The sequence below is a fragment of the Tupaia chinensis genome, unplaced genomic scaffold, assembly GCF_000334495.1.
Source record: "Tupaia chinensis unplaced genomic scaffold, TupChi_1.0 Scaffold000330_1, whole genome shotgun sequence".
NCBI classification, from domain to species: Eukaryota; Metazoa; Chordata; class Mammalia; order Scandentia; family Tupaiidae; genus Tupaia; species Tupaia belangeri.
The window spans coordinates 38,487-47,142 of record NW_006159824.1 but is presented as its reverse complement, the minus strand read 5'-3'; positions in this window follow the sequence as shown (position 1 = coordinate 47,142).

The window sequence follows — 8,656 nt, the reverse complement described above, 5'->3', positions numbered from 1 at the left end:
CGGGGCTGCGGGCTGCCGGCTGCTGGGTGGAGGTGTTGCAATCACCGCTGGGAGCAACAGGTGGATGAAAGGAGCCTTTCCTTTAACTCCAATTCCCAGCCTGCTCACCAGTACTGGCCCTCTCCTCCTACCCTCCCGTGCCCTTTCTGCGATCCTTCCCAGAACCTTTCAGGGGGGCTGCTCTGAGCCATTCCTGAAAGTTTCTCTGTCTCCTCTGTCCTCCCTCTCAGAGCTCACCTCCCTCCAGCTATGGAGGTAACTGAGGGTTCCAGTTCTCCAGGTCGGCCAGTACAGAGCCACGGGCACCACTCTCCCTTGGCTCCGAGAGGTCCACCTGTACCTGGCGGCCTGTACCTCCTGCGGCCCCCTGACCTTGGTCTCCAGCAGCCCCGGAGCGTCTCGAGTCAGACCTAGAAGCAACGTGTCAAAAATCGCGGAGGTTCGCCCCTACCCAAAGCTGCGCTCCCGCACCCGAACACCTTTCCACTTCCCGGGTCTGACCACGCCCCACTCAGGATCCCTGTCCCGGGATTGGCCCCGCCCAGGCCGGGCCCCGCCCCTCCGCCCCGCGGTCCTCGGGCTCTTAGCCAGACACACAGAAGTGCTGAAGGTGGAGGGCGCGGCCCACAGCGACTCTCGCTTCCTGCAGGAGGTGCTCACCCCGGCTCCTTGCTGGGCTCAGTCTCGGTTTTCCGTGCTCGCCTCCCACACCCCCTCGGCACAATCCTTAGGAAATATACTCTGGCTCTAAATCTCCAGACAACCGGCACGGACGTCCCCTCCATCCCACTAACCACTAAAATGTCGCTGTTGCCCCAGTTCTCCCGAGGTCCAGGGACTTGCGTTTAGAGGGTGGATCCTCTGGGATCCGGTTCGTGCGTTTACCGCTGGGCTGGGCTATGGAGCATCGGAGGAAGAACTGGAATTTTCCTAGGGTCCCTGCACGCATCTGTAGCACTAGCATTGAAGCAGTGGGTGGTGGAGGCCCGGCGGTACATGGGGAGGCTGATGCTGAGTGTTGGGGAGGCTCCCGGGTGCTTCAAGGCTGGTGAAGGAGCGAAGAACCTGGAGGGTGGAATGGAGAGAGAATGCGTGGGCAGGGCGTGTTGGGCTGAGTTTGAGGTTGAATGAAGCGTGATGTTTGGGTTGAGTTGTGCGCTGTGTGGAGCGTGAGGTTTGGTGTTAAGTTTTGGGAGGTTGCGGTGGAGAGAGAGAGCGAGCGAGAAAAGATAGCTTCCTTCGGGGGGTAATGCGAGGGCTACATACGTTGGGTTCATCAAGTGTGGGGTGTTTGGGAGCACGGGACAACCTGCAGGTTTGTGAAGAAATCGCAAAAGTCGAAGCTAGAGGAAAAACATTTTCCAGGACTCGAACCGTAGTCATTAGCCATGTGGGATCCAGCCACCTTAACCTTCACGCCACCTGCTGGCGCAGTAGTACTTCTTCCTTTATCTCTGTTGAAAGAAAGCCTGTGACATCATGCACACTTACCCGGAAGTGTTTCAGCTAATCCACAAGATTTAGGGATTCTCACCCATTCCCGGATGCTATTGACCTCCCTCGAAGCTCCTCCTCTCTTTGCTATCCCTTGCGCTTACATTTCGTGGCTCACACAATGAATTTCCAAGTCTGCCCCCTGTGAACTTTGGGGAAGTTGGTTCCGTTGGCTCAGCTTCACGCCTTGTCCTGTATGTAAACCCAGATTAGGGTTACAAAATGGTCAGGTGGAAAGGTATTATTTTCTCACACCTGAATTGGAGCTGGAGCTGGAGCTGAATCCACAGTCTCCCAACAAATCACAGTAGCTTCAACACTACTTGGCACTCAGATTCAGTTAAACACATACACACACGCGCACACACACACACACACATACACACACGCGCACACACACACACACACACACACACACACACACACACCAGGGAAGAGCTCTGTATGGATGTAGATTGGATCAGATAGGAGGGGACTTTTTAAAAATCAAGGGATTCAATTGTGAAATTATCAATTTATTTGGGGGCACAAAATTTCAAATCCATGAGTAGGTTTTTTGTTTTTGTCTTTATTAGGCCAAAAGTATAAATTTTAATTGGAAACAAAATAGTAGTAGAATAAGAAAGGAACAGGTGGCAGAAAGTGGAGGAAAAAGTACTGAGTTTGTAGAGTTTTCACTTACCCTTATTAAACTTCATATTTCAAGGTTTAGCGTTTCGGGAGGAATAGTCGGTCATTGTGTTTTTGTAGAAAACATTCAGGCATTGATTTCCAGAAAGTCTGGGATTCCTCTGATCCAGGTTTAAACCTGGCGTGTTAAGAGAAGAATCACTATGTGTTCCATGCGTTCTAAAAGGACACTAGAAAAAGGACCATCACTTAGGTGATGGGTGGCATGGACGAGCTCCTGAGCTTCACAGGCCTGTTGTTCCCACAGAATGTGAGTCATAGGAAGTGACAACAAAGGTCCTGACTGGCCTTAAGACAGATGTTTTTGACCTGGAGCCTTCTTTCTCTTTTTTTAAACTTTATTATTGTACTTTGCTATATTACATTTAATCCCATATATCTTTTTTAGATTTTATTTATTTATTTGCGCACGCACACACACACACACACACACACACACACACACACCAGGGAAGAGCTCTGTATGGATGTAGATTGGATCAGATAGGAGGGGACTTTTTAAAAATCAAGGGATTCAATTGTGAAATTATCAATTTATTTGGGGGCACAAAATTTCAAATCCATGAGTAGGTTTTTTGTTTTTGTCTTTATTAGGCCAAAAGTATAAATTTTAATTGGAAACAAAATAGTAGTAGAATAAGAAAGGAACAGGTGGCAGAAAGTGGAGGAAAAAGTACTGAGTTTGTAGAGTTTTCACTTACCCTTATTAAACTTCATATTTCAAGGTTTAGCGTTTCGGGAGGAATAGTCGGTCATTGTGTTTTTGTAGAAAACATTCAGGCATTGATTTCCAGAAAGTCTGGGATTCCTCTGATCCAGGTTTAAACCTGGCGTGTTAAGAGAAGAATCACTATGTGTTCCATGCGTTCTAAAAGGACACTAGAAAAAGGACCATCACTTAGGTGATGGGTGGCATGGACGAGCTCCTGAGCTTCACAGGCCTGTTGTTCCCACAGAATGTGAGTCATAGGAAGTGACAACAAAGGTCCTGACTGGCCTTAAGACAGATGTTTTTGACCTGGAGCCTTCTTTCTCTTTTTTTAAACTTTATTATTGTACTTTGCTATATTACATTTAATCCCATATATCTTTTTTAGATTTTATTTATTTATTTATTTATTTTAATATTCCGGGGGAGAAAGAGAAAATGAGAAAGTAAGCCGCCAGGTCTGGGACTCAAACTGTGCTCGACCACTTGGGAGTCGAGCACCCTTGATCACCATGCCCCCTCTCGCCCTGTACATAGACCTTTACAGTGTATAACATTTTTTTTTCCAGCACGATTACCATGCATATCAGTCAAGACAAAGACATTACTATCCACATTATCATCATCAAACAGCTTTTCATTTTTTTCCAGATTATTATTCTTTATTCTAATTAAAAAAAAACATTTAATCACTTATATATCATTTGGCTTATAAAGAAAATTTACCTAACATGAAATACTTCTCAGACCAGTCCAGTTGAGAATACTATATGTTTTATCAGCAGCAGATAATAAACCATTTCTGTGTCCCACAAATGTCATGCCTTTTATTTGTTCTCATGTTATCCTTCTCTATACTCTTCCCTTCTCCCCCTACCCCATAGAGTAGGTATCTTGGTATGTATTAAGTGGGTATATACAATATCTTTCTTTCATAGCCTGGCTTGCTTCGCTTAGCAATAAACGTTCCATATTTGACCATGTATAGGTTTTCATAATCTGTGCTTTTTCACTTATTTTTTTGAGAGTTTTTTGCTATAAGGCACGTGTGCTCATCAGAAAGAGAGAGACAGAAAGTGAGAAATCACTCCTGGGGGGGATGGCCAGGCCACAATCCCTTCTTCTCCATTTTACTCAGGGGATCTTGAGCATGCACACATAGGCACCCGGTGTGAGTTTAAGCCACTGGTTCTGGGACTCAAACCGTGGTCAAATACATGGGAGCCCAGTGACATAGCCATTATATCAACTGGTGGTTCCAAAGCTTCTTTTCTTTTAAAGAATTATTTAATTTAATTGCTTTATTCATTTTTTTAATTAAAAAAATTTTTTTGGAGAGGTTTATTTTTTTGCTTTAGGGCACATGCGCTCACCAGAAAGACAGAGAGAGACAGAGAAACAGAAAGTGAGGAATCACCCCCCAGGGGGGATGGCGACACCGCAATCCCTTCTCCTCCATTCTCCTCTCCGGATCTTGGGTGCACGCATGCACACACACCTGGCATGAGTTTAAGCCACTGGGTTCAGGACTCGAACTGCAGTTGACTACATGGGACTATGTTCAGCGACATAGCCATTAAGCTAACTACTGGTCCCTTTACATTTATTTTTAATTTTGATCCGAGAGGGACAAAACAAGAACCTGAAAAAGCAGGCCACAAGGTCTGGGATTCAAACCATGGTTGACCTGGTGGGAGTCCAGTGCCCTTATACGTCGTACCACCTGCCAGCCCCCCAATAGGGACCATTATTTACCTTACTGCATAATCGAGGCAACTGAGGCATAGGTGCGATAACTTATCCCAGGGCACAAAGAAATGACTACTAAATACCATATTAAAGTCCAATCACTCTTAACTTCTCTGTCTTATTATACTAGTGGTTAATAATTTTTAAAATAATAACAACTCTCTCTTCAGCATTTACTACCTGCCAACTCATGCTAAGCACTGACATACATTACCTCTTGCAATCCTCAGAAGAATATTATTGATATGGAAGGTGGACATTGCCCCCATTTTAAAGATGGGAAGTTGAGGCTTAGAGTGACTGCAAGACTTGCACAGGGTTGTGCAGGTGGTAAGTGGTGAGGTCTCTTCTTGGTTCCCCAGTAGAGGGAATTGAGCATTTTAACAAGAAGGTTAGGATTCTCTGAGCTGTGGCCCCTCTGAATCCCAGGGACTCAGAGTCCCCTTTCCTCTTCATCCCCACCATAGCCTATACCAAACGGGAGGAGTCCAGCTGGCAGGTGAATGCCCATAAGACTCTAGATGCTGTTAGCAAGGTGTGCAGGAGGGAAGCTGGGGCTGCAAGAGGTGACAAAACAGCAGGTGGGAAGAGATGGATGGAGGTAGGGGATGGCCAATGGGAAGTGACTCTCCTCCCTTTACCCTGACAATTGAGCCATGCAGAAAAGAGGTGGGGAACATGAAGGAGACTGAAGAGCTAAGCAGGCTCACCCAAAGGCAGCACTTCCACAAAGCCAAGGTCAGTCGCTGCCCAGATTCTTCACCTCTGCCTCCTCTCACAGTGCTAGGAAGCCAGAAGCCGGAAGGGCCTCTGCTTCCTTGCGTGCTCCGGGTGCCCTGACATGCGAGCAGAACTGAGCAAGGGCAGGTGTGTGCTCTGTGCTCTATGCCTCCCACCCCTCTGCTTACTCCCTCTGCCTGCTGCTCTTTAATGACTTGCTGCTCATCACCCAGCCCAAGAGGTGTGTTCTGGAGAAGGAGGGAGCCCAGGCTGGGGTGGAGAGGAGGCCTCCGACTGGACCCCTGCTCTCTTTCTAAATGGCTTTTCCCCTGAGCAGTGGGCAGCACCTATATGTTCCAGACTATGTCCATCACTTCCTCTTCCCACACCCACCATGATCCCCCGACACCTGGACCTTGCTGGTCTCCTAGACCATCAGAATCCCCAATGTTCTGCCTTTCCCTTTTCAGTAGCCACCAGGGTCGCCCTACTCATCGGCTACTCCAAGCTTCCTCCCTGTGAGTTGTATCTCCTTGACAAACACCCATAATGAGGCCAGCACACGGTGTAACAGTCATGAGGCTGAACTCCTTCATAGTCGACCATGGTTTGAGTCCCAGACCTAGAGGCTTGAAACTCACACCTGGTACATGTGTATGTGCTTTTTCTTTATTTGACTGTTTAGAGCACACGTACCCTATAGAAATAATATCACTCAGGGCCAGCAGGTGGTGTGGTGGTTAAGGTGCTGGATTCCACCATGGCTGACTGGTTTGAGTCCCAGACCTGGTAGATTACTCTCTCACTTATCCTTTCTTTTTATTTATTTATTTTTCTTTTTGGGGGGAGAGGTTTTTGCTATAGGGTGCGTGCGCTCGCCAGACGGACAGACAGAAAGCAAGAAATCACCCCCCGGGGGGGTGGCCATGCCACAATCCCTTCTCCTCCATTCCCCTCTCAGGATCTTGGGCACGCACGCACAGGCGCCCGGCGTGAGTTTAAGCCACCAGATCTGGGACTCGAACTGCGGTCGGCTACGTGGGAGTCCAGCGACATAGCCATTATGCTAACTGCTGGAACCTCATTTATCCTTTATTTATCTCTCTGTCTCTCTGTCTCTCTCTCTCTAGTCAAATTTTAAAAAGAATAACAAATGGAATTAAATAAATAAATATTTTTTAAAAAATAGAAAAAAATCTAAAAAAACCCCCCAAAACAGGTGTAATTAGGGTCTGGGGGAGATTGGTAGAACATAATACTCTGCATAGGGAGGTTCCCGGTTCAAGTGTGGAGAGCTGCCTGAGTATGCTGGTCACATGCGTGCTGGTGATTTAGGGGGATTTTAGAGAGAGATTTTTTGCTATAGGGCTTGTGCTTCACCAGAGAGACAGAAAGCGAAAAATCACACACACCCCCACCCCCTGCAGGAGATGGCCACATAGCAATCCTTTCTCTCCATTCTTCTCTAAGGATTTGGGGCAGGCACACACATGTGCCCAGTGGAATTTTAAGTCACCAGGTCTGGGACTAAAAGTGCAGTAGACTACGTGGAGCCAAGCCATGCAAACATTCTGCCATCTGCTGGCCTCTAAATAATTCTTTTAAAAATAAAAAGAAGGGGGGGGTAGGAGGGAGTGGATCATTGCATGGAGTCCCTGTGGGGATGCTGAATGTCTGTCTCCATAATGGAAGAAATAAAGTTAAGAAAAATAAAAAGAAAAGAAAGAAAATCCATGTGGCCCTCACATGACCTCTCCACTGTGGACCCTGCTTCAACCTCAAGAGGAAATACTCGGCGGCCTCTGAACCCTCCCTCTATACCCATCAGATTGGGAGCCTTCCCACCCCAGGCCTCATCTCCTGCTCTCTAGACACATATATAAGGACTGGTGAGTATCTCACAGAGGGAGAGGGAAGGAAAAGTAAGTCTTCAGGAGAATATGAGGGAGAATCTAAAATGAGCCTTGATCCCCCCACTGTAATGTCATCATGTGCTACCAGAGTGTTCTAGGAACTGTGTTCGGAGCCATCTACACCTGACAAGACTAAGGGATGAAGGCTGGAGACCCGAACTCCCCCCAAACATTTGAACAAGAACTTTGAATTTGAGAGAGTCTTTCTTTCCTTTATTAATCCCCCCGCCCCCCCGGGTACATGCAATCACTAGAGACAGAAAAAGAGCAAAAAAAACATGAAAAAACTGTCCAACAGGACATTGTCACACCACAAACCTTTGTCCTCCATTTTTCCATCCTGTTAAGGACATAGAGCACACATACACCCAGTGTGTTTTTCCAGCTACCTGGGGCTGGGGTTTGATCTGAGGTAGGCCATGTGAGATCTGGCTCCTCTAACCACCAGACCCCAGGCTGCTCTGTCAATACATACTCTTTCTTTTTCTTTTTCTTTTTTCTTTTCTTCTTTTTATTTTTTTTGGAGAGGTTTTTGCTATAGGGCACGTGTGCTTGCCAGAAAGACAGACAGACAGAGAGACAGAAAGCGAGAAATCACCCCCCAGGGGGGATGGCCACGCCACAATCCCTTCTCCTCCATTTTTCTCTTTGGATCTTGAACATGCACGCACACACGCCCAGTGTGAATTTAAGCCACTGGGTCTAGGAATCGAACCATCAGTGACTACATGGCCATTCTGCCATTTGCTGCTCCCATAATTTTATTAATTACATTATTATAAAACAAAACAAACAAAAAACCTCCTTAAAATAATTATTTATTTAATTTTATTTATTATGTTATTTTAAATTTGCTATAAGGCACATGTGCTCACCAGAGACAGAGAGAGAGAAAGTGAGAAAGTGAGCCCCCAAGACTGAGACTCAAACCATGGGCAACATGTGGGAATCCAGTGTCCTAACCTCCATGCTACCTGCTGGCCCCCTACGATTATTATCTTTTTTTCATCTGCTATAAGGCAGAGAGAGATGGAAGGTGAAAAAGCAAGCTACCAGGTGCAAGACTCTAATGGTGATCGGCCATGGGGGAGTCTAGCGCCCTGAAAACCATGCCACCAGCTGATTCCAGTGCATACTCTTCAAGCACTGATGAAGTGTCCCTGGCTGTTCTAGGCACTGTGAGCCAAACAAACAAAGCTTCCTTCCCTGCCAAATCATCCATTCTACCAGAGGAGGGGAGACAATGAAGAATAACATAAAACGTGTATGTCTGTGAAAATTATGTAAGATGAGGGACCAGCAGTTAGCGTAATGGCTATGTCGCTGGACTCCCATGCAGTCAACTGCGGTTCAAGTCCTGGACCCGGCAGCTTAAACTCAT